General features: G+C 38.6%; 1 long non-coding RNA gene across 1 annotated transcript; it reads left to right on the top strand.

The window, feature by feature from the left end:
• The first annotated feature begins 410 nt into the window (after nucleotides 1-410).
• Nucleotides 411-26,395, top strand: LOC108590802 (uncharacterized). The gene is made up of 4 exons (XR_013532878.1): nucleotides 411-1,372; nucleotides 1,500-1,701; nucleotides 16,912-16,957; nucleotides 25,149-26,395. It is a non-coding gene; the product is annotated as an uncharacterized LOC108590802 (long non-coding RNA).
• Nucleotides 26,396-26,715: the final 320 nt, after the last annotated feature.

The following is a 26,715-nucleotide window of genomic DNA, read 5'->3' as shown; positions in this document are numbered from 1 at the left end:
ACAAAACAAAACAGCAAGGAAATTCTACACAGAAAAAAATTATTGTAGTTTAATTTGAATATAAATTATGTGGTAGAAGAACACCAATTTAAATCTCTCCTAAAAGGGTAGAATACAGGGCTTTCTTACACACATGGCAAGTTCTTTATGTCTCAGGTAAACAGAAGTTATAGCCCCAGTGTTCAACTGCATTTACTTTCAAACTCAAAACCACTACAGGCTTCAGCACAACTCATAATAATGGGTGGCCTCTGTCCAAGAGGAAGTTCAAGATTGGCATGCTGGCCAAGTTAAGAGCCAGGTATATGCATTAGCGGACTTCATGGGTTTCTGCATAGTATTTCACTCAAATGATTGCTGTAAATCACTCCAAAATTCATACTCAAAAATGACTGTAGAAGTTTTAGTAGGAATAAAAAGTGTACAGTGGGAATTTACAGCCGTTCTGTAAGGTTCCTCAAATTTTGATTCTGCTTTGCAAGGTACATGAACTTGATGCCCCTGGGAACCATTGCTGTGGAGAATGTGTCAGGTTTTTAGTACAGAGGTCAGCTTTTCACTTACTTTGTCACTAGCATGCTCCAAGAAAATTTGTTGGGGTATTTCTTCTTATCCCTGAGATAAAAACAATTGCCCACATTTTTTTCTTTTAAATACTTTGACCCAGAGAGAGACAATTCTTATCTGTCTAGAGGTGCTCTCAGAATTGCTCTCGTTTTGTGCAGTACACTTAGATAGAGCTATTTATATTAGCTCTCTGAAGCAAAGCATCATATATAGCGGCAAAGCTGTCTACAAAGTGACACAGGAAACTGGATTGCCGTGGGGGCAGCTGATCTAAATCATTTTTTGTTTCTCATTTTAAAAGCCCCTTTATGAAATCCACAAGCTTTTGCCAAGCTCTTCAAATAGTCTTTTAGCCACCACATGAGTTGAGTTCCTGCCTCTGTACCCTGACTGATTGCTCAAGCAGCTGCGTGGGTGGCTTCAGAGTTGCACTGAAGGCTTTTATGTGGTTTTTTTGGCTGACGGATTATTTCTACTGCCTTGTGCTTTTGGGTAGCATCTCAAATTTGACTGGCTGTGATGAACACATCGTTAGTCATTTGAGAAAAATATTTGGTGAAAATGCCCTGTGATGTAAATACAAATTTGTCTTCTTTTCCCAGCCTGGAAAATTTTCTGCCTCAGAAAATTGTAAAGGACTTGGAAGAATTAGATTGTGTCTCATTTTAATGAATAAGAAGCCAACAAAAACATCATCATCTTTGCTGCCTTAAAATCCTTAAAGGTTTCTTGAATCAGAGGATAAAAATAAAAAAGAAAAACAGGAAACTTGTTTGTCTCTGCCATGTTACTAGACCATGACTAGGTATGTAGTTCACCATAGACTGCTGTAAATAAATGAGTCCCGTTATCACATACTTAATGAACACCTATTATGTTCCAGGTACTATGCTAGGTAATCTGCTTACAAAAATGAATAAAATATTTTGCAGGTCAGGTTCTCTGGAGGGCAGAAACTGAGATGGAATTAAGAGTACAAATACTTTACTGGAGAGTAATTCTTGTGAAAAAGAAGCTGAGGAAGCAAGACGGTGAAGAGGAAATCATCAGAACCTGATGAAGACCTTAAAATATTTGTGCTGACCCAACAGGAAGTTCCAGAGTAATCACTGCCCATTGGAGGAGGCCTGCATGGTAAGCAGAAGACTAGGCCCTTATGCCACTGCCATGCTCACTTATTGGCTGGGCACCACCCCAAGAAGGGTCTAACCTCTGCTACCACTGTCTTGCTCAGTCATGAACTAGGGTCTCTCCAAGGAGAATTTGAACATAGCTTGAACGCTGAGGCAAATCCTGAAGAAGCTGACAGCTGGAGACTGCCGGGTAATCACCTGCTCTATTCTGGTCAGTGAATCTTTTCTCTAAGATATTTGGAAACAGCTAGCTCCTCAAGGGCTCTGATGGACCTAATTTCCTCAGGGATGCTTCAGAGAGGTCAGTGTGACGAAATAGAGCCCCTGTCTCTGAGTTGGTCTCAAGGCCACAGCTAGAACTCATCATCTTTCTCCTCCACTATCCATTCTAAATTCTCTTCCCTCTATGTTGGCCATAGCAGTTTTTCTGAAGAGTAGAACTTCCCATTAAACACAAACTTCTCTGGCTTGCTGCATGTTTCCATTCATATGGGCAAAGAGTAGAAGAGATGCTCAGATTGGATCACCTGAGTGCTACACATATTCCTGTTTGTCTCTATCATACCAGGAAATTTTCCTCATACATTTTTGAATCAATTATAACAAGCTGATGACTTCTCTTCTTGTTTGGTGATTGGGGGACATAAATATCCCGAAGTGTTTAAGGGGCAGCTATATCCTATACTTCAAGGAATCCCTTGCTATTTCCCTGGGTGAGAGCATGCCCCCTTTAGAAATGAGGGCCTCTCATCCTGCAGGCAGCCCAGGCAGGAATCTGCAGAGTATCCCAGTAGATCTCTGGGAATGATCGTAAGTGGGGCCAATTCTACTACTGTCCCTTGAGTCCAGACCCATGGGAACCTGATGTTACCTGATGAAAATGTGGTGCCACAGTGAGGTCTCTGAGTCAACGAACGTTCTGCTTCCTGAAGGATGGTGCTGTATCGCATAGGGCACTGCTTGTTAGCTAGCACATCAGCTGCCCCCTCAACAAGTTGCTCAACACTTTGAAACACCAGCAGCTGCTTGGCGATGTGGGTGAAGTACGTGTAATATCACTAGTAAATTGCGTAATCATGGGTCCACCTTTTTGCTCTTGTATTACAGTTAAGGTGGGTTCTCTGACTGGATGTTATGTCATGTGGAATTCTATGTCTGTAGATTAGGCATTCCATAAATTCCCAGGTAATGGTGCTTTCCTGTAGGTGGGAAAGGCAAATTTATATCAGGAATAAGTATTCCTGTAAGAAGAAACTGCTGGCATCTCCAACATGAAAGAATCCCAGTGAAGTCAGTTTGAAGCCAAGTAGCCAGTTGGTCTTTTTGAGGAACACTGCTATGTCGGGGGCTTAACATTTGTTTCTGTTGTTGGCAGTTTAGATATTGGAAGTATTAATAGCTAGACCGGCCTTGATGAGTAGCAGTCTCTGCTATTAGGCTCCTGCACAATCTCTATCTCAACTGCCACGGCCACTTTATGTGTACATTCTGCCAGCATTGCAGTGGACACATTGATAAAGGTTGGCTAACATAAACTAGGGCCAATCCATGTTGTCTACCTGGTTTACATACTTCACATGCAAGTCCACATGTTTATCCTATTCCTCTACCCAAGAATGCCGTACTTTGAAGATTTCAAAGGCTCCCACTTGGCTTTCTCCATCCTCTATGATAGTTTTATTCCACAGGCCAGGGACCCAGTGGAGCCCAGGGTTCCAACTGCCAGGTATGTCAATACCTCTGATACATTCATGGACAAGAAAAATATGCCAGGCTTTGGCCAGGACTCCATTTGTTAACTCTCCCCACATGCTCCAGCTGTAACAGGTAGACCATGATGATGCTGGAGAATCAATGTCAACTGACACTCTGCGTCCACCAGACCTCACAAAGTGTGTTTATTTCCATTTCATAGTGTATGTAGCCCCTTCAATATGACCATAGGTTACTTTGGAGAGGGACTGAGGAAATCTTTACAATATATGTTTGCCATGGTATTGTAAGGCCTTTCTTTCTAGGGACCCAGATACTTCTTTAGTCAATGGGTTCTGGATCTCAAAATTGGCTCAAGGACAGGAACTGAACAAAAGATCATGAATTTTTATTTGGACAGCCACTCTCAACTTCCTGCTTCTCTAGTCTGGCTTTATTGTTACAACAAATATTAAACAGCACCCTTGTTGCTGCCTATTTTACCCCTAGGGACACATGTTTAATTAACCATCTCTACGACTCCCTATAAGTCAAAGGCCTTTGGTTGTCCCGCTGAACTGGCTCCCAATGATTAAGTATCAATACATGGCTATTGGTACTTAGCCATTCTATTAAAGAACTCAGCTCTGTAACCACCTTCTGTATCACCAGCCCTGGCACGCAGAAAAGAGCCGTCACTGAACATCCTAGTGAAACTGGTATCTTTCCCACCAGCACATTCCTGATTATGATATCCAAGACTTGGTCATAAGAAGCTTAGCAACTTCCCCTTGGCCTACCAGCATCTCAGATACCATACTGTGAGGAAGCTCAAACCAGCCCAAGAGGAAAGAGCAAAGAGAGAGGTGACATCTAGGTGTTCTGCCTAAAAAATCAGTTGAGGTTCCACTGAGAAGCTGGAGGTGCCTTCACTCAACTGCTAGACATGTGAGTGAAGGCACCTCCAAGGAATTCCAGCCCCTAGCTGTCAAGTCACCTGCAGCCACTAAGTCTTCTCAGCAGAGGCCCCAGACATCATGAAGCAGAGACAAATTGCATCCACTATTTCCTGTCTAAATTCCTGACTCCCACAAAATCCATGGGCAAAATAAGATGGCTGTCTTAATGCCAGGAAGTTTTGGCTTGTAATAGTAAACAGAGCAAAAAATTAAACTCACAAATATAAAAAATATTCCTCTCTAGCAGCAACACCTAACTAGAAAATATAAGGTAAAATAAAATATTTAGAATAGCCATAAAAACTATTAATTAATAGAAACTAGAAATCAGCCTGACAAAGAATGCACAAAACTTTATAGAAAAAAATATTGAACTCGATTAAAGAACATAAAAATTATATTCAACTAAGTCTGTTTTAAAAAGCAAAAGTAATTTAGCAAAAAAGCCATTGATTTAACTATACACAAATCAAGACGTCTGTTCAAAGAACTACACATGTTGAAGTAAGTTAACAGATACTAGACTGAGATAAAATATTTGTGAAGCCTAAAATTAACAAGGGTTTAATATCTAGACTGTATTGCAAACTTCTATAAATTAGCAGTAGAAGGATTAACAAACAATAAATTACAAGCAAAGGTGATATATTGGCAATAATGTAAAATCTGAATGAGGAGCAACTTTTTAAAGTAAAACTCTCGGGCAGGCACAGTGGCTCACACCTGCAATCCCGGCACTTTGGAAAGCGGAGGTGGGCAGCACTTGAGATCAGGCATTCAAGACCAGCCTGGCAACATGGCAAAATCCTGACTCTACAAAAAATACAAATATTAGCCAGGCATGGTGGCACACCTGTGGTCCCAGACTGAGGTGGAACGACTGCTTCAGGTTGAGGCTGTAGTGAGGTGAGATCACACCACTGCACTGCATCCCGGGTGACAGAGTGAGACCCTGTCTCAAAAGAAAAAATTAATTAATAAAATAAAGTAAAACTTGTTAATAATTGAATGAAAAGGCAAACTAAAACTAAGATGAAAAACTACTTGTATTAGTCAGTTTCACACTGCTATTAAGATACTGCCTGAGACTAGGTAATTTATAAACAAAAGAGTTTTAATTGACTCAGTTCTGCATGCTGGAGAGGCCTCAGGAAACTTACAATTAAGGCATAAGGTGAAGAGAAAGCAAGGCATGTCTTACATGGCTGCAGGACAGAGAGAGAGAGAATGCAAGGAAAAATGACGCTTTTAAACCATCAAATCTCCCAAGGACTCCCTCACTATCATAAAAACAGCATGGGGGAAACCACTCCCATGATCCAGTCACCTCCCACCAGGTTCCTTCCTTGACATGTGGGGATTACAATTTGAGATTTGTAATCCGAATTACACACAGAGCCAAACCATATCACCACGTTATGCCCAAATGTCAAAAATTAGGAAAATGGATTAAATATAAAATGTGAAATGAGAATGTGAAAGCATGAGGCCTCTTATTCACCAATGAAGGAGTTTAAACATGGCAGCCATGCTTGCATGGCCGTTAGCAGGATTTTTTAAAATTGCACATGCATATTCCCTGTAACTGATGATCTCACTTCTGAGTGTAATTTCCCTTTCTTCCTAAAATGATTGCACAGAGATTTAAGGAGATGAATCAATCAGGGTCCAGACCAAAAAAAAAAAAATTTGCTAAATATTTCAGTAAATATTTAATACAGGGGGCCAATTAAACAGGTATTGGAAGGAGAGAAGAGGTCATAGTGCACACTGGGGTAACTCAGGGATTAATAACTATGAATAGTAGCTATCACTTTTGGAACTGGGGGAACAAAAGGAAAGAGGTGGTATGAACACAACTTAGGGACTTTGAGGAGGGAGCCCTTGGGGTTGGTGCCCAGACCTTTGAGAGGAAGGTGCCGCAAGGCTGATGGTACATGAACCACTGAAAGGGTACAGAGCTGGAGCTCGGACTGCTAAGGGGCACAGCTCATCTGCTAGCATCTCTGTGCAGGTGTGATGCTGCTGGTGCTATGTACAATCAATGAAGCTCTAGCCTGCAGCCCTAGCTGCCTGCTGCTGATGGAAGAATGCCAGTAGAGGCTGTTGGCAGGAAGAGCCCCTTTTCCCCACCTCATGTCTTGTGATCTTCTGCCAGTATCTTCTATTGGAAGGACATAACTAGAAGTGAGCTGACACGGAAGTCTGGGAAGTGCAGTTTGCGGAACTCGGCCTTCAGAAGGGTTGGCTAGAGTCTGAGAGGTAATAAATAAAAGGTTTTCTTCCCAGTATTGTTTACGGTAACAAGAGATTGCAGCCAAAGTGGTGTCCATTGCTAAGAGAATAATACATAAAATATTGTGGATGCATAGTGTGAAATACCATGCAGCCAGGAGAAGCCAGCAGACTCTTCAGCAACACAGGTTTGAGTGAGGCCTCACTTATTTGCGAATTTTTTTTCAATAAATACAATGGAAAATTATTTTAAGATTTACAACTATTTGAAAAAACTCATAGACGAACCACATAGCCTCGTAATATCAAAGAATTAAGAAACAGCTATACATGTCATGAATGCATAAAATATATGTAAATACTAGTCTATTCTATCATTTACTAATATAAAATATCACAATTTCTTATAAAAAGTTAAAATATACCGGAATGTATGCACACAAACACGGATCATACATGGTGCTGCTGGCAGTTGACAGAAATCTAAAAGTTGTAAAGATGCAGTGTTAATCATAACTGCATAAAGTAACTGTAGTATATTCTGTACTATTGTAATAACTTCTAGATACCTCCTCTTGCTATTGTAGTGAGCTCAGGTGTTGCCAATACCTATTTAAAATGCTGTGTGATAGCAATCATCTCTTGTGTGAGCAGTTCAGCTCTTCAGGAAATCACCTATCATTGTAAAAGGTGATCTCTTGTGGTTCTTGCATATTTTTCATCATGTTTAGTGCAATACCATAAACCTTGAAGAACACTATGGAACGTGTATGAAATACTCCTAAGGATGCTTAAAGTGCTCCCAAGAATCAGAGAAAAGTCATGATATTACAAGAAACAGTTGAATCGCTTGATATATGCCATGGATTGAGATCTGCAGCTGCAGTTGCCCAACATTTCAAGATAGATTAGTCCAGCATAAGGACCAGTGTAAAAAAAAGAAAAGAAAATTTGTGAAGCAGTTGCTGAAGCTACACCAGCAGGTGCAAAAAAAAACTTATACTTTTTGAAAAATACCTTTTTATCTCATATTGAAAATGCAGTTTTTATGCGAGGGATTGCTATACAAAAAGCATATGTATAGACTCTAATATGGTTTGAGAAAAAGAGAAGTCATTATATGACATCTTAAGGAAAAAAGAAGATGCAGGATATAAAGCTGAAGAATTTAGTGCCAGCAAAAGATGGTTTGATAATTTTAGAAAGAGGCTTGGATTTTAAAATGTCAAGATATTGGGAGAAGCAGCTTCTGTCAACCAAGAGGCAGCAGACAAGTTTCCAGATGCCATTAAGAAAATCACTGAAGAGAAATATCTGCCTGAACAGATTTTTAATGCAGATAAAATTGCCCTATTCTAGAAACAAATGCCACAAAGGACAGGCATTAGTAAGGAAGAGAAATGAGCACCGGGATTTAAAGCGGGAAGGGGATAGGCTACCTCTACTGTTGTGTGTAAATGCAGTTAGGTTTATAATCAGACCTGCCCTTATCTATAAAGCTGCTAACCCCTGAGCCTTGAAGGGAAAAAATAAACACCAGCTGCCAGTCTTTTGGTTGTATAATAAGAAGGTTCAGACAATGAGAACCCTTTTTCTGGATTGGTTCCATCACTGCTTTGTCCCTGAAGCCAGGAAGTACCTTGCCAGTAGGGGACTGCCTTTTAAAGTTCTTTTGATATTGGACAGTGTCCCTGGCCACCCCATGAATTCAACACTGAAGGTAAAGAAGTAGTCTACCTGCCTCCAAACACAACATCTCTAAGTTGCCCTTTAGATCGGGGTCTTAAGGATCTTTAAGGCTCATTACGCAAGGTACTCTATGGAGAGGACTGCCAACGCTGTGAAAGAAAACCCCGATGGAGTAACATGAAAGTCTGGAAGGATGACACCACTAAAGATACCAGCATTGTTCTAGGAAGAGCTGTGAAAGCCGTCAAGCCCAAAACAACACATTCCTGCCAGAGAAGACTGTCCAGATGTGGTGCATGACTTCATAGGATTTGCAACAGAGCCGAGCAAGAAAATCCTGAAAGAGACTGTGGATATGACAAAAAGAAGGTGGGGGGTGGGCGGTGTGAAGGGTTTCAAGATATGGATCTTGAAGAAATTTAACAGCTAACAGATATCACATCAGAGGAATTAACAGAAGATGATTTGATGTATATGAGTGCTTCCGAACCAGTGCCTGACGGTGAGGGCGAAGATGTAGGAGAAGCAGTGCCAGGAAATAAATTGACATTAGACAATCTGGCAGAAGGTTTCTGATGACTCAAAACTGCTTTTGACTTCTTTTACAACATGGATATTTCTATAATAGAGACACTGAAACTAAAGCAAACAGTGGAAGAAGCAATGGTATTATGGAAACATTTTTAGAAAAATGTCAGGCAGGAATTTTCATGTATTTCTGTAAAGTTACACCAAGTGTGCATGCTTCTCCTGCCTCCCCTTCCACCTCCTCCACCCCTTCTGTCTCTGCCACTCATGAGTTAGCAAGACCAAACCCTCCTCTTCCTTTTCTTCATCAGCATACTCAGTGCGAAGACAATGAGAATGAAGATTTTTATGATGACCCATTTCTACTTAATGAAGAGTAAATATATTTTCTCTTCCTTATGACTTTTCTAATGACATTTTTCTTTTCTCTAGCTTACTTTGTTGTGAGAATACAGCATATAGTACATATAAAATACAAGCTAAAGCTATTTGTCAATCAACTATTTGTGTTAACAGTAGGCTATTAGTAGTTAAGTTTTGTGGGAGTCAAAGTTACACACAAATTTTCAACTGCCTGGAGGGAGATCAGTGTCCCTAACTCCCACATTGTTCAGTGATTAATTGTACATGTAAGAAACATGGATGTCTTAGATCACTTCACGTTGCTATAACAGAATATTTGAGACTGAGTAATTTACAAAGAAAAGAGGTATATTTAGCTCACAGTTATGCTGTCTGGGAAGTTCCAAGGGCATGGCACCAGCATCTGCTCAGCTTCTGGTAAGGGCTTTGTGCTGCATGGCAAAGTGCTGAAAGGTCAGAGGGGAGCTAATATGTGCAAAAAGGGAAAACCCAAGGGGCATCCTGATTTCATAACAACCGGCTTTGACAGGAACTAGTCCATTCCTGTGAGAACTAATCTAGTCTCACCAGAACAAGAGCTCACTCGCTCTGTGAGAATGGCACTAAGCTATTTATGAGGAATCTGCCCCCATGAAACAAACGTCTCCCACTGGGTCCCACCTCCAAATACTGTCAAACTGGGAATCAAATTTTAATATGAGTTTTGCTGGGAAAAACCCATATCAAACTATAGCAATGGATAAATATCAAAAACAGCAATGACAGAAAAATTTGAAAAAGGCATCAGATTTAGTGTTCAACCATATAGTGGATTCATCTATTTCTCTTTATAGTTTTAATAATTTGTGCTTCACGTATTTTGATGCTCTGTTGTTAGGTACATAAACATCAAGAATTGTTATTATTTTTATTTTTATTTTTGGAGAACAGGCCCCTTTATCATTACATAGTGTCTCTATCCCTGATAACTTTTCTTCTCTGAAGTTTGCTTATTCTAAAATTAATATAGCTACTCTTGCTTCTTTTGATTAGTGTTAGGATAGTTTATCTTTTGTCGTATACTTACTTATTTAAAAAACTTTGCCCTTTATCAGAATTTATAGTAGACTTTTGGTAAGTTATTATAACCAGTGATACACAATAACTCAACGTTTTAAATTTGTTTTTAATATGTAAGAGATTATCCAATCCCATCTATCTACTTTTAATTTGTATGTGTCTTTATATTGAAAGTGGGTTTCTTATAGACAACATATAGTTGGGTCTTGTTTCATTTACTCCGGCAATCTCTGTTTTTTAATTGGCGTATTTAGACCATTGATCTTCAAAGTGATTATTGATATAGTTGGATTAATATCTACCGTATTGTTACTGTTTTCTTTGTCCTTTGCTCCTATCTTTGTTTTCCACTCTTCGTATGCCTTTTGTGCTTTTATTTCTAGTTTAGTTTAGGGTTTTCATTTTTTTTTTTTTCTGTTTAAGAGAAGGGGCTCACTATGTTCCCAAGGCTGTTCTTGAACTCCTGGGCTCAAGGGATCCTCCCATTTCAGCCTTCTAAGTAGCTGGGACTATAGGCATGTACATTTTAACTGAGCAGTTTATGATTCCATTTTCTCTCCTCTCTTAGCATATCAGTTGTACTTATTTTTTATGACTTTTAGTTGTTGCTCTGGAGTTTGCAATATACATTTAGAATTAATTCAAGTGTCCTTTCAAATAGCACTATACCACTTTAGGGGTAGTGCAAGTACCTTATTATAACAAAATAATCTTAATTCCTCCCTCCAATTTTTTGTATTGTTTCTGTCATTCATTTCATTTATACATAGTTATGTATATAATATATAATTGAATATATGGGTATTCAACAATGTATAACAATATAATTGAATATATCATTGCTATTATTATTTTGACCAAACTGTTATCTGTTAGATTAGTTAAGAATAAGAATTTTAATTTTTTTTTTTTTTTAAAGAAAGAAAAAGAGAAATGGGGAGAGAGAACTGGAGTCTTGCTCTATTGCCCAGGCTGGAATGCAATCTAAAAATAGGTATTAAAAACCTCTTTTATGCTGATAATTGGACTTAACAATGGAGACAGGAAGGAATAAAGAAAGAAAATAACAAACAAACAGCCAACCAATATTTCATTTAAGTCTGTGAAATGCTATGCAAATGCTGAAGAGTGATTTACTTCCAATTATGTGGTCACTTTCAGTATAGGTATAATGTGCTACTGAGAAAAATGTATGTTCTGTGGACCTGGGGAGAAGAATTCTATAAATATTCACTGAGTTTACTTGTTCCAGGTCTGAGTTCAAATCATAGATGTTCCTGCTAATTTTCCATCTCATTGAACTGTCAAATATTAACAATGTGGTGTCAAAGTCTCCTGCTATTATTGTGCGGGAATCCAAGTCTCTTTATAAGTCATTAAGAACTTGTCTTATGTATCTGGGTGTTCCTATGTTGGGTGCATATATATTTATGATCATTGACTCCTGTTATTGCACCGATCCTTTTACCTTTATGTAATATCCTTCTTTCTTTCTTTTAGTCTTTGTTACTATTAAAGTCTGTTTTGTCAGAGATGAAAGTTATAACTCCTGTTTTTTTTTTCTCTCCATTTGATTGGTAAGTCTTCCACCAACCCTTTGTTTTGAGTCTTTGTGTGTCCTTGCTTATGAGATGGATCTGGATACAGCATACTGATGGGTTTTGACTTTTTATTCAATTTACCTGTCTGTGTCTTTGATTGGAGTGTTTAATCCATTTAAATTTAGGATTAATATTGATATTTGTGAGTTTAATATTGTCGTTTAATGCTAGCTGGCTATTTTGCCCATTAGTTGATATAGATTCTTCATTATGGAGATACTCTTTACCTTTTGGTAAGTTTCTGGGATGACTGATACTGGTTGTTCCTTTCTGTGTGTAATGCTTCTTTCAGAAGCTCTTGTAAGGCAGGTCTGGTGGTGATGAAATCTCTGAGTGCTTGCTTATTTGCAAAAAATTTTATTTTTCCTTCATTTATGAAGCTTAGTTTGGCTGGATATGAGATTCTGGATTGAAAATTCTTTTCAATTTTAATTTCACTATTGTTTCTCAGAAGCGCTCCTTTATATAGATCTAAGTTCCTAACCTAGATTATTTTCCTATTCTCTCAAGTACTTCACTTAACATGTCTTAAAAGGCAGAGCAATGGACAACAGTTCTCTCCATTTTTGTTTGAAAAAGTCTTTATTTCTTCTTCACCTTTGAAGGATACTTTTGCAGGGTTCAGAATGCTAGGTTGTGAATTTTATATTTCACTCCACCATCTTCTTGCCTGCATGGTTTCTGTGAAGAGGTCAGATGTAATTCTTATCTTTGCTCCTCTATAGGTTTTGTGTTTTTTCTTCTGGCTTCTTTCATAATTTTTTCTTTATCTTTGATATTCTGTAGTTTGAAAATGATATGCCTAGGTGTAATTTTTCTGACATTTACTATGTTTGGTGTTCTCTGAGATTCTTGGATCTGTAGTTTGGTGTTTGACATTAATTTGGAAAAATTCTTAGTCATTGTTTCAAATATTTCTTCTGTTCCTTTCTCTCTTCTTTTTCTGGTATTCTTATTACATGTAAGTTATTCCTTTTGTAGTTGTCTCACAGTTCTTATATATTCTGCAGGTTTTTTTCACTCATTTTTTTCTCTGCTTTTCTTCTTCTTTTTTTTTTTTTGTTGAGACGGAGTCTCACTCTTTCACCCAGACTGGAGTGCAATGGCACAATCTCAGCTCACTGCAACCTCTGCCTCCTGGGTTCAAGTGATTCTCCTGCCTCGGCCTCCTGGGTAGCTGGGATTACAGGCATGTGCCACCATGCCCGGCTAATTTTTTTATAGTTTTTAGTAGAGAAAGGGTTTCACCATGTTGGTCAGACTGGTATCGAACTCCCAAACACGTGATCCACCCACCTTGGCCTCCCAAAGTGCTGGGATTACAGGTGTGAGCCACCGCTCCTGGCTCTGCTTTTCAATTTGGAGGGATTCTATTGAGATATCCTCAAGCTCAAAGATTCTTTCCCCAGCTATATTTTGCCTATTAGTAAGCCTATCACAGGCATTCTTCATTTCTGTTGCAGTGATTTTGATCTTTAGCATTTCTCTTTTTTTTTAATCTTGGTACTTCCATCTTTCTTCTTACATTGCCCATCTGTTTTTGTATGTTATCTGTGTTATCCATTAGAGCCCTTAGCTTATTAATCATAGTTGTTTTAAATTCCTGGTCAGATAATTCCAACATCCCTGTCATGTTTGAGTCCAGTTTTGATGCTTTTTAATGTCTCTTCAAACTGTGTTTTTTTTTGGCTTTCAGTATGTCTTGCACTTTTAGTAATGTGGTGGTGAGGGATTGGGTTGAGGAATAATTCTGTAGTCCTATGATTAGGTGTTAGTCTTTTAGCAAGCCTATGCTTCTGGATTGTGAACTTCACACACGCATTTCAGTTTGTCTTCCCATCCCCACCCACTAGGTAGAGCAGGCTGAGGAAGGTGGAGTTACGTATTTCCCTTCTTCCTGAATAGGTGATGCTGAGCGTTTTTTCATATGTTGTCGGCCTCGTGTATGAATAGCTGGGCTCTGATAAAACTCCAGCACGTTAGGTTCCGGATAAACGGTCTCTCCTGAGAGCAGAACAGAAGGCATATTTCAAAATGGTTCCTTTTTCTTTCTTTCTGCTAGAAGGACAAGGGTTTTTGCTCTTTAATAGTCACTGTGTGAACCTGGTAGAGCTCCAGGAAGTAAAAATCACGAGTGTGGCATCTTCCTCTCATGACTGGGCCCCCTTGGAGTTTTTGCCTCTCACAGCTATTCACACTTTGCCTCCAGCAATTCATCAGTTACAGTTCAGGTTTCCCTACCCTGGCACTTATTCCCTGATGATTGCTGCTCACAGGTTTCTGCTCTGATAAATTGTGACTCTGTATTCTGTTGGTTCCTCCAGTTTCCCTGTGAACTCACTTTTGTTATGCATTTAAGAAAAGTTAATCTTTCCCTCTGTTAAACTTTTTATTTGTTTTTAGAATAGAGTGACCACTTCTAAGCTTCTTAAATGAGGGTCTAGGGATGGGAAATGCCAAGGAATGAGATTTAAAGTTAAAAGTTAAAGATCATTTATAAATATTTAAAACAATGTACAAAATTGCAGCACATATATTAAAAGATTGCTCACATACTCTAAGATATATGAGTAGATATTTATCAGAATGAGTAGCAAGATTACTACATACAGCGCAATTCCTGGAATTAAGCAAAATAGGAGCTTTAGTGGTTGCCTATGCTAAGGAGAGAAACAGAAGTGAGAATTGAAATGGAGGGAAAGAAAATAAGTAAAATAAGAGAAAAAGGCCATTAATAGATAGAAAAAAATGTGCTATGAACTGAAGAGTGTAACTCAGATCTTTATACCTGAGAGTTTTACAGTAAGTTTTATTAGTCATATTTTTTTGCAGATTTTTCTCTAATGTTGTCCCTCATTTATTATTGTTTTAGAAAGCATTTGACAATCTGAATTTTTTCCTATAATTGTAGGAATTGATCTTTTCCTTTCTTATTGCTGTTAGCAGTGGATTAAAGATGCCTCTCTTCCCACTGAGAGTTCTTTATTTCTCTTCTTTCCTCTTAAATCTGGGCTGGTCTTGTGACTTATTTTGACATATAGAATATAGAAAATGATATCACATGACTTGTCCAAGTTTGACCTTAAGAGATCTGCAATTCTGACCTTCCAACCACATAGAGAAGCCCATAGAAGTGAACTGAGGCATCCATTTGACAGACTCAGTTGACCTTTCAGGCAGTTGCCATCACCAACTCCAAGCCGTATGAAAGAGACATCTTAGACCTCCTGGCACTGTCAAGCCTCTAGGTTTCTGCAGCCCTATTCAACACCATGTGGAACAGAAGAACTACCCAGCTAATGCCAGTCAACTCAGAGGCTCATGAAAGATAATAAATGACTGGGATTGTTTTGAGATGGTTTGTTAAAAAGCAACAAATAACTGAAACTTTTCTATTGCTTCAATACTGAGAAAGTCCAGATACCAATGAACTCTTTTCCTGTATTTTCTTCTAATTTTTAAAAGTATCTTCTAGAGTTTTGGCTTACATTTCATTTTTAAAAATTCAGCCAAATGACAACTCCATTTGGTAGATAATTTATTCACTCTTTTTTAAATAATTTTTTCTCTAGATATTGAAAGAGGGTTTAGGTTATTTTTCCTATTATAAATTAATATACGCTCATTCTAGAAAGCGAGAGTGGGGAGGACAGAGCTTGACTCTGCCCTTAATCTCACCTCTGCAGGGACACAACCACAACTACCATTTTGATGCATTTCCACTAATTTTCAGTATAAATTTTAACATTAACACTATTACTTTCATATAATCCATTTTATAACTCAGGGATGCTACATATTTTATAGGGTAATTCACAGTACAAAGCACTCTGCTGAGAAAGTGAGTGGGTACTTGAAAGCAGGGTTACACTAGCCCAGAGGAGGTGTCTTTTCCTAACAAAGATGCTAGAAGCTTATCAAGCTGTGAGCCCTCAGAGCTCTTTCACCCAACGGTGGAGACTTCTTAAGCTGTGGGTCTCTTATGACCTGCTCTATTTTTTGCTGAATTTTATCATAAGCCTTGCCCCATATTGCTCAAAGCTGAGAAATGTTTTGAAGAAGGAAGCCATTAGACTTGGGCACAACTGAATATAAGAAATATGAGGCTGAGTGCGGTGGCTCACACCTATAATCTCAGCACTTTGGGAGGTCAAGGTGAGTGGATTGCTTGAGATTAGGAGCTCAAGACCAGCCTGGCCAACATAGTGAAGGCCCATCTTTACTAAATATAAAAAAAAATTACCTGGGCGTGGAGATGACCACCTGTAATCCAAGCTATTCTGGAGGCTGAGGCAGGAGAATCATTTGAACCCAGGAGGTGGATGTTGCAGTGAGCCGAGATCATGCCACTGCTCTCTAGCCTGGGCTAGAACAAGACTCTGTCTCAAAAACAAAAAAAAAGAATTATGAGAAAGTGAAGGATCAAGAACGACTCTGAGTGTTTAAGATTGGTGTTACTAGTATTACTGAAAGGGAAGGAGGAAGGGTACCGTAGTGTGTTAGTGTGTTTAGCAACGTCCCCTTAAAATTCATGTTCACACAGAATTTCAGAATATGACCTTATTTGGAAGTAGAATTTCAAGATGAGGTCACACTGGACTTACGGTAGGCCCCAAATCCAATGAAAGGTGTCCTACACTAAGAGGGGAAGACACACAGAGGCACAGAGAAAGCCAGGCGAAGATGGAGGCAAAGGTTGGAGTGATGCACCTGCAAGCCAAGGAATGCCAGGGGTGGCCAGCAGCCACCAGGGGGGAGGAAAGAGGGACAGAACCAATCCTCCCTCAGAAAGAGAAAACCAGTCCTGCTAACACCTTGATATTGGATTTCTGGCCTTCAGAACTGTGAGAGGACATTATTCCATTGTTTTAAGCCACTAAATTTGTGGTTGTTTGTGATGGCAGGCATAGAAATTTAATGCTGATACTTATTACTAGTTATTTATTAAGAGCTGATTATGCTACATAAGGATGAACCCTAGGAAACTGTCAACATTTGAATAATTTTTTTTCACCTTCTGAGGCACCCATTTCATATGGTTCAACCGAATATTTGATGTAACTGATTTATTTCTCTCTCCCACAGATAAAAATCCCAATTTTCTTGGATATGTTTGAAACAGGTTTTTAAAGTAAGTATCATTATCTTTAGTTTTACATATGAGGAAATTGAGATTCAGAGACACTAAATAATGTGCTCATAGCCTCACAGATGATAAATCACAGAACTAGAAAACAAACTCAAAATTGTCAGACCCTAAAATCAATGTGCTTTGTTTAAGTCAATGCATCTCAAACTTCAATAATGTCTATACAGATTACCTGAGGATCTTGTTAAAATGTAGATCATGATTCAGTAGGTCTTGGGTATGGTCTGAGACTCAGCATTTCTAACACACTCGTGGGTAATGCCAATACTGCTGGCACTCAGAGCATAGTCTGAATGTAGAAGACCCAGGTATCCCTGCCTTCCTCAACTTGGTGTAACTGACAATGCGTGGTTTCTAGTTATATCCAGACAGATTCATAGTGCAGTTGGTTAAAATATGGAACTGGACTATTTGGGATAAATGAGTGCTAGAGGCATAGTTTTAGGAGTCATTAGCAAAGAGAAGACAGTAAGACAGTTGAAAATGTAAATAGATAAGCTTACTGAGATATGCTCTATTCTAACTTTTTAAATGTTCATATATCATTCCTTTTGGATGGGACCAATTAAAAAGAACACAAAATCTAGGTATTCTTTGCATAATAATTAAAAATATTTTCTATTCATAATGTATAGATTCAAAGCAGCATTTTAAAGTGTCTTAACTGGATAGAAAGTGCTACTACATAAATTAATGTTGCCTTATGGTGAATTTAATGAATTGACTCATATTCCTAATTAATGAAATTCTTACAACTTGAAGTTTACTGGATGCTTTAATAGAGTACTTCTTTCAGTTTGGGTTTAACGGAGCAACTGAAGAAACTGTGAAGTATTAAAGGTACTCACATTTTCTAAGGCCGAGAGTGAATCTGAGTTCAATGTCTTCCAGATTGCTAAGATGCCCATAAGGTGCATTGGCAACAACACACACGAGAAAGTGTGTGTGTGTAGGGGGAGAACATCTTCAAATTTCTTAAAAAAATATTTTCTAAATATTTTCTTGAAGAGTTCCATAGAATTCTGGGATTGGTCTGTCTTTGTAAGTTAGTAACGAAATTCACATTAGAGTTAGATCTACCATAAAGAATTTCCCTACTTCATTTGCAATATTTTAAGAGCTAATTTGCAACATCTGCCTAAGTAAATAGAACTTACTTGAAAAGTAGAGAAGCAAAACCATGTGTCTGAAATATTGCACACAAGTACTTGATGGCTTAACTAAATCAAACGCAGATGGACATGTGGCCCTGTGGAATCTCAGTAGTTTCCTTGCACAACATTTCACAAAGGCCACATCGTTAAAGTCAAGTACAATATTCGAGGCCAAAGAATTCCTATTTTTAAGTGATATGATTAAGAAAATAATTGATGGTCTCCATTGCCCTGGCTAAGGACTCCTAAGACTTTTTCTCCGAATATCATGTCTCAGAAGTTCTGGAAAGCAACTAACCAATGTACCCGTGGCTTATGACTGACTTAGAAAGAATATTGGCACCATAGAAAGACTTAACATTTTCATTTGTGGATATTTTTTCCCAGTGATTTCATACAAGTGTCAAATATCTGAGCTCGTTTCAGAGACTGGAATCCATTATCCACCTGTTATGGCTTGATAGAACTGTTTATATTATCTAAGAAACAAAAATTTATAGCTACAGATATTTTTATAGAATATATATGTGTATTCTGTTCAATAAATCAAGAGGAACAACGCTGACAATGATTTTGTCACAACAAATTCTATGAAGAATTCTCTTTTTTTTTTTGAGACGGAGTTTCGCTCTTGTTACCCAGGCTGGAGTGCAATGACATGATCTCGGCTCACCGCAACCTCCGCCTCCCGGGTTCAGGCAATTCTCCTGCCTCAGCCTCCCGAGTAGCTGGGATTACAGGCACGCACCACCGTGCCCAGCTAATTTTTTGTATTTTTAGTAGAGACGGGGTTTCACCATGTTGACCAGGATGGTCTTGATCTCTCGACCTCGTGATCCACCTGCCTCGGCCTCCCAAAGTGCTGGGATTACAGGCTTGAGCCACCGCGCCCGGCCGAGGAATTCTTGAAGATAATTTAATAATTCAATTCAAAGGTATCTTGATAGTTGCTAATTAAAACTGGGCAGGTAACTGAGTTCCTCTCCTTCATGGTATGCTACTTTGCAATTCTTCAATGATAGAACAATTTATTGTGGGGAATTATGCTCTTTTCAGTTAATAGATTTGGTAATTCTTTCACACATGTAAGTTTGCCCAGATTAAAAGTAAGATATCCAGAAAAGCATCTGGGAGATAACAAATCTGGTATTCTTCCCCTAAAGGAGAGATGATAGGTAACTATTTTTATATCATTTTCTTTTTTTAAAAAACTAAAGTATGTTCTACTTTTGTAATTTAAAAATTTCTATGAAGGAAAAAAGGTCAAGTAAATTTATAATAACTTGAGCAGTTGCATTTTGAATAAATAGATTAAGAGTTTTTCTAGGTGATGGTTTATCTGGAAGATAGAATGATTTGTTGACTATCCCAAACTCAATAGACATTCCACAGTAAAATATCTTTGTGTTGCAAAGACCAGGCTAAGCATAGTCACTTGATAAATACTTTTTGATGATTGTTAGAAAATCTCCTAAAACTTTAAAATTGAGTAAGCATAAAATATTCTACACTAAGACATTTTCTTGGCTTTCTTTTATAACTCCATGAAAAATCAAATTAGTTTCCACTTTGGCTAAATACTTCATCATTTGTGGTCAGAAGATGCCAAGCATCATTTTAGTTATTTTCATTTATGAATCAAATGATAAATTGACCCTTTGTGAATACACATATTATACACAGTGTAGTCTTATTTCAGTCTTTCAAATTAACATGCTAACTAAGGAGGATGAGAAGAAGATCATGACCTTAGGGATTGGTATTCAGTGCAAGTGAGAGTCCTTTGTAAGCGTGTCTTCACTGCCACTCTATCCTGCCCATTCAGTCTTCCACTTAGCTACGCTGAGTTGACCCTGTCTAATGTGCATACCACATTGAAGAGAAACCATATGCTTATGTGTCTGTTCACAAGAATATAAGCTCAGCATACTCGATGACAGAGCAAAGCAGGGTAGTTGAGCTCATACTCTTCTCAGATAACCCTTAGCTTATGGCCACATAAGAAGGTAGTAAAAGGGCTGGCCATTTCCCTCCAATGAAGGATTCCTCTCACAGGTACTCTTTGATCCAGAGCTCCCATTGGGCTGGTAGAGATTTGTCACGTCTGTTTCGTGCTCTGATGAGGCAGTTCACTCACTCCTTGGCTATCAGAGGTAATTGGTGTACAGAAAGCCCCTGGAACAATTGGCAGTCCACTTGATAAAACTTTTGTAGGTAGTGAGCTGGGATGTGCAGGTAGAGATAAATGCACTCAACATGAGATGATTTGGGTAACTGAAATGTGTAGAGGTATGAGAAAAATGATAGTAGAATTGAGTGATTATTTGTAAATTGCATTGAAACTCTACAGATTAATAATGAAAAGCTGAGGGCAATTAATGAATTGAAAACTACAAAAACTGAGGGGCTCTTTGGTAGCTTTCAAAGACACCCTCATGGTATGCAATGCGTTCACAGGAAAAGCTGATCAAACCCAGGATTTGATATTCAGACTGGCTAAACTTCAAAGATGGTTGGAAGCTCAACCACAGTAGTCATGACTCTTGGAAATCCTGAACTCCTGACATAGGAGATGAGGACATATGAGGGAATGCCTTTATAGATTTTTACTCCCAAGGCTATTTTGAAGCTTATGAGTATGCACAAGAGACTTCACCTCCTTATTTCAAGCCAGCCTGTTAGAGTACTGACTGGGAGTTGGAAGGGGCTGCTGAAGGGGCAGCTAAAGTGCCAGCACACAGGCGATACCCTGGCCCTACTTCTCCGTCACCAGCACCCTACCACTGCAGTTAGTTACATCACTTTCTTTGGCTAAAATGATAACTTTGTGTTTTACATGTTGTGAGTCAATATTGTTTTCTATGGAGCCAAGAAATCCAGTATGATTATATATTTTCTTTCACAATCTATTAGCTTTTCTGGAGTTCCTACCTAGCCCTGTTATACCTACGAACACACATACAACTCACCACACCAAGTATTTAGTGTAATGTTTACCCCAGTTTTTCCACAAAGAGAACTGCAACCATTTATATTGGGTAAAAGCGAATTGCCAGCATTGTAAAGCCTTGTTGGACATAGAGTCCAAGTCACAAATGATCCACTGGATCATTTGTGGAGCTCACACCACTTAGAACACTGTAGTATTTGTAATTAAGAAATAATTTTAAATAATTAAAAAATAATACAATGCTCTTGTATGTGTTCTATAGGCATATTCATATTATTTTTTAGTTTAAAAAAGTAAAGTTGGAGAGTTAGGCAGGAGTGGACTATAATGACCTTCACATATGAATTGGACCTTGAAAAATGAGAAATACACAATAGCTACCATTTACTGAGAGCTTACTATCTGCCAGATACTGTGATAATTGTTTTCTGTCCACTAAGAAAAAAGAACAATTATTAGCTCTATTTTACTGAAGAGACTGAAGCACAGAGATTATTATGCTATAATCACTCATCACAATGTAGCATCAGGGTGTGATTATTTGCATACTAGGTCTCCTCCTCTATTAGTCTTGTGAGCTCCTCCAGGGCATATACATATGTGTCTCAATCTGTTTTTAGTTTACTTCCATGCTATATCCACCACAGAAACAGTGTTCAGAAAATGTATAATAAATGAACATTGGCTACCAATTTCAAACATTAGGAAGAAAAGCAATTTAAAGCAAAACACAGATTTGTGTAAATGGGGAAAAAAGGATTTCTTAACTTTATTTTGGTACTTATGGGAAAGGAAACAGGAGAATTTTTACTTTGAACTTGTGGAGCAATGTATTCTTAACTTATGGTATTCTTAACTGGTACCTTTAAAAAAATCATCAAAGTCTGGCTGAGTATCCAGAGAATATTGCTATAACTAGCCGTGAACTATGACCAAAAAGGACAGCTCTATATTTAAAAACTGTGGTGGCTGCTGGGCTGGGTAAAGGAGGAGGAAATAGAGGAAAGTGAAGTTTACAGTTCTGTAAATTACAGCCCGTGGCTGGACCAGGATGCCTCCCTAACCTAAGACTGGAGACAAGTCATCCAAAGGGCGGCTACTCATACTTGTGTAATTAACGATGCATTTTTAGTGTAATAAAAAGACTTACATTTTGGCTTATATTTCCTTATTAACCATTATAGTGACAGGCAATTTATTCCAAAGGACAATTGCCAGGACAGTCACAAAAGACAACTGCCAGGTTAGATATGAGAATACAGTGAGTGGCCCAACTCTAAAGTTGGAAAAACAAGAAAACAAAACAAACAAAATGATTGAAAATCAAGAACTGAGGAGAGAGAAACCCACAGTTAAACTCTGAGATACAAGACATTTCACCTTTATCCGTGCCATTCAGAATTATTTACTTGTCAATAGCAAAATTTAGGGTAGACATCAAGAAATCCCTTCTAGTACATTGAATTTGAAATCCCTTCTAGTACATGGAACTAGTACATTGGACTCACTATAGAGTGAAAACTTGCCCTCCCTAGGAACTTTCAAAAGAAGAGTTAGTTATTTCTTAGGGAGTGTGGAAATATTTTTATTTTTCCAAGATGTATGTTTCTGATGCAAAAAAAAAAAAAAACCTGAGTAATTGATATTCATTAGGTTATTCATTACTATACATATGTATGTATCTATATATCTATATCTATCTATACATATACACACACATTTAAGGTTATTTTACTAAGAATAACCATATAAATATATAAACAATTATATAAATTGATATGGGTTTGCTCTGTACCCCACCCAAATCTCATCTTAAATTGTAATCCCCACATATCAAGGGAGGTTATTAGATCATGAGGACAGTTTCCCCCATGCTGTTCTTGTGATAGTGAGTTCTCATGAGATCTGATGGTTTAAACGTGTGTGGTTTCCCCCACCCCCCGCCACTCCTGCTGTCATGCAAGATGTGCCTTGCTTCCCCTTTGCTTTCCACCATGATTGTAAGTTTCCTGAGGCTTCCCAAGCCATACAGAACTGTGAGTCAATTAAATCTCTTTTCTTTATAAATTACCCAGTCTCAGGCAGTTCTTTATAGCAGTCTGAAAACGGAGTAATACATAAATGTGTATATATTTATTTATTTATAGTTTAAAGGCTCTGGAGCTTGGCCATTGATTGGTCAGTCTCTGAGAACTTTGATAGCCTCTGGACTCCCAAGCCTTGAACTAATTGAGCAGTAATTTGACTTGTTGAAAGTCCTTTATGTGATTGGGCACAGTGGTTTGCACCTGTAATCACAGCATTTGGGGAGGCCGAGGCAGGTGGATCACCTGAGGTCAGGTGTTTGAGACCACCCTGGCCTACATGGTGAAACCCTGTCTCTACTGCCTGTAATCTCAGCTACTTGGGAAGCTAAGCTCAGCATGAGAATTGTTTGAACCCAGGAGGTAGAGGTTGCAGTGAGCCAAGATTGTGCCACTGCACTCCAGCCTAGGTGACACATCAATACTCTGTCTCCAAACAAAGAACAAAAAGAAAGTCCTTTGTGAATACTTTGAAAGTAGGGTCTACTGATCTAAGGCAATTTGATCATACACAATTCTTAGGTTCTTTCCAGAAGGTAACAGTAGCCATTGAAGAAGCTGAGGTGGGTAAGGGCTACTTAATTATTCCTTAACCTTGCTACAAGGTCATAAAGAAGGCAAGTTTCAAACCAAATTCTGCCACATATACAGATAGTTATTCATCAAATATTGATGAGCAAGCAGGTCCAAAACTATGCAGTTTTGTCTATTTAATAAGGTCCAGCTCTCTGTTATCTTAGATTCTCTGAAAACTCCCATGCCTGATTAGAGGCTAACACAGCACTCAGAGTCAGGATCTTTTACCCCTGTGTTATAGATCAGGCCATCAGAAGTCATCTTAACAATATCTAGACACAAGACTATAGGGAGCAAACCCTGGGCTCCACCTAACAGGTAAACTCTAAGTCTTAGTTTACTTCTTTTTTTTTTGAGATGGAATCTTGCTCTGTTGCCAGGCTGCAGTGTAGCTGCGCAATCAGCTCACTGCAACCTCCGCCTCCCAGGTTCAAGTGATTCTCCTGCCTCAGCCTCCTGAGTAGGTGGGATTACAGGCACCTGCCACCACACCTGGCTAATTTTTGTATTTTAGTACAGACGGGTTTTGCCATGTTGGCCAGGCTGGTCTCGAACTCCCTGCCTCAGGTAATCCACCTGCCTGGGCCTCCCAAAGTGCTGGGATTACAGGTATGAGCCGCTGTGCCTGGCCCTTTGTTTACTTTTTATACCCTACTCATGCAAAGTTGGAGCAAGTCTCTAACATATTTGTAACCACTCTCCTCTCCATGCAATATGAATATTTTTAATTTCACCACTGATGTCTAATAGCTAACATTTAATATTCATCATGGCAATCAACACTGTGAAACCCAAGAGATTTCCTTCTGGCATTCAGTATGCTGATTAGCAGAATGCAGGATGTTGATTTTGAGGTATGGAAAATTGAATAAAACTGTAGTTGCTCCCTATGTGAGTTGAACATCCCTGAACTGATTTATGCTTAAGACACTATAACTTAATCAAATAATATTTTAAAGTAAACTAGAGACCATTTTAATACCGACTAGTTCACCAAACAAAGTACGTGGCCTAATGGAGCCACTCAAAGTTCACCGAATTGAATGGGCTAGTTTCAAGGGTTTGTAAATTGGAATATGGTTATGTCAATTAGATTACATATTCATAGGCAGTTTGGGGGTTAAGATTAGATTATAGTAACTCAATCAAATTTTGATTTCATTGATTTGGGCTTATTTTGATTTCCAGTTCTCTTGGGGCACTCTGGAGAAAGCCCTTGGTTGGCTTCAGTCTCCAGAATTAATAAATTCTCTCATGTTTCTTTTGGGAAGGCCATTCATTGGTAGACTTTACCAATAATTACTTTGAAGTGATGGTTTAAATTGTGTATTTCTAAGAATTGCTTCAATATTTGCAGGCAATAAGTTTAATAATTTATAAAAGAGTGGGCTTTTTTTTTTTCTTTTTAGGGGAAGCAGAGTGGGACAATAGCTACACACTCCTGAGAAACAGACCACGACACTGTCTGTCTACCTCACTATCTTCCTCTGATATGCTTGGGCAGTCCAGAAGTGGGAGCCATAAAGCAGATGATGGTGCAGCTGTATTGTTGACTGCAACACATGTCCTTTTCTAAACAACACTAGGTGAAAGAGCTACAGAAAAGATGTTTCAAACCTCCCCATACAAACGTCAGCTGATCCACAGCAGTCCCACATAGAACTCTCTCAGCTCCGACAAGGAAGCGAAGCTCCCAGGTTTCCATATCTGGATCTCAAGGCCTAGCATATGATTCAGAGTCATAAAAAAAGATATCATTTAGATATTCTTTTTGAAACTACCTTCATTTAAAATTCCTTTTAAAACATTCAGAAAGTCCTAAGCTATTTGCAACCATCTCTTGTCTCCTAAGTCACCTTAGTTTGAAAAGCTTACTCTTGGGATGAACTGTAACGTCTCTTTAATTAAATAGGCTGTGTGTGATAAGCATCAATTCCATTTGCTTCCTCCTCACCCTAGAACACATATTTTCCTTCTTACACCCCAGTCCTTGGAGAAAAATTTGTGGCTGCACCTGTACTGATACGTATCAGGTGTTCCCAACTGACGAATGCTTGTCTGCCAGCTTCGAAGCTTCCTGGTGTTTTGCCTCCCAGCTCAAGAGAAAACATGCGCTTCCTCACTCAAGCTTTGATTTCTTGCAGCCACTGGAATAACATATGTGCTTGCTCAACGTCTTTATTTTGCCAACAAAACACCCACAATCTCAATGATATTTTCAACCCCTTGTATGGCGTCCTGATGTCTATTTATATTGACATCCAGACATTTTAGTCTCACTACTGGCACGGAGATGACATTTCATGACTAATTATTATTGTGACAAAGTAATGCAGTCTCTCTCCAGACAAAACCCCTTACTGCCAGCTGAAGCTCAAAAATTTCCTTTTTGAAAGGTTTTGATGATAATTGTGTTTGGCTTCTAAGAAACCATCCATTTACTATTATGTGAATTCAGGAGATTTAGAAGAGCAGAGGGCCATGCATTCCTCTTTAAGGCTATTTGTACCAGTAACAGAAGATATGGTATTATTATTCATGTGACCAAAACACTTGACTTATACATCCTTGTCCTTGCTATTATTGGCTTATTGTGGGATCATATATATTACTTATCCTAGAATATGGAATAAAAAAAGCTCTACAACCATTTAAATATGTATATTTAGCCTCTACTGTTAGGTTAGAATGGGGTGAGGGAAGATAAACATGCAAGGTTAACCTAGAGTAAAATGCCCTGATGACACACCCCAGGATAATGAAAATTTGGGTATAATCCAATTAGCTCCTATATTCTGACCAGTCACTATTCTTAAATGCAGTTGTGTTAATGTTCTTATGTTCCGGGGAATGGGCTGGGACAACAGAAGGAGCACGAAGGTTAACAGGAAGGCAGCAGGTGATCCCACCTGGGAAGCAGTGTGCCAGGGCAGAGGTCTGCCGTATTCCCATTGGTCCAGCCTTTCAGATTGGGTT

This window comes from Callithrix jacchus, chromosome 3, assembly GCF_049354715.1.
Source record: "Callithrix jacchus isolate 240 chromosome 3, calJac240_pri, whole genome shotgun sequence".
Lineage (NCBI taxonomy): Eukaryota > Metazoa > Chordata > Mammalia > Primates > Cebidae > Callithrix > Callithrix jacchus.
The sequence above is the reverse complement of the archived record's forward strand: the minus strand, read 5'-3'. Positions and strand labels throughout refer to the sequence as shown.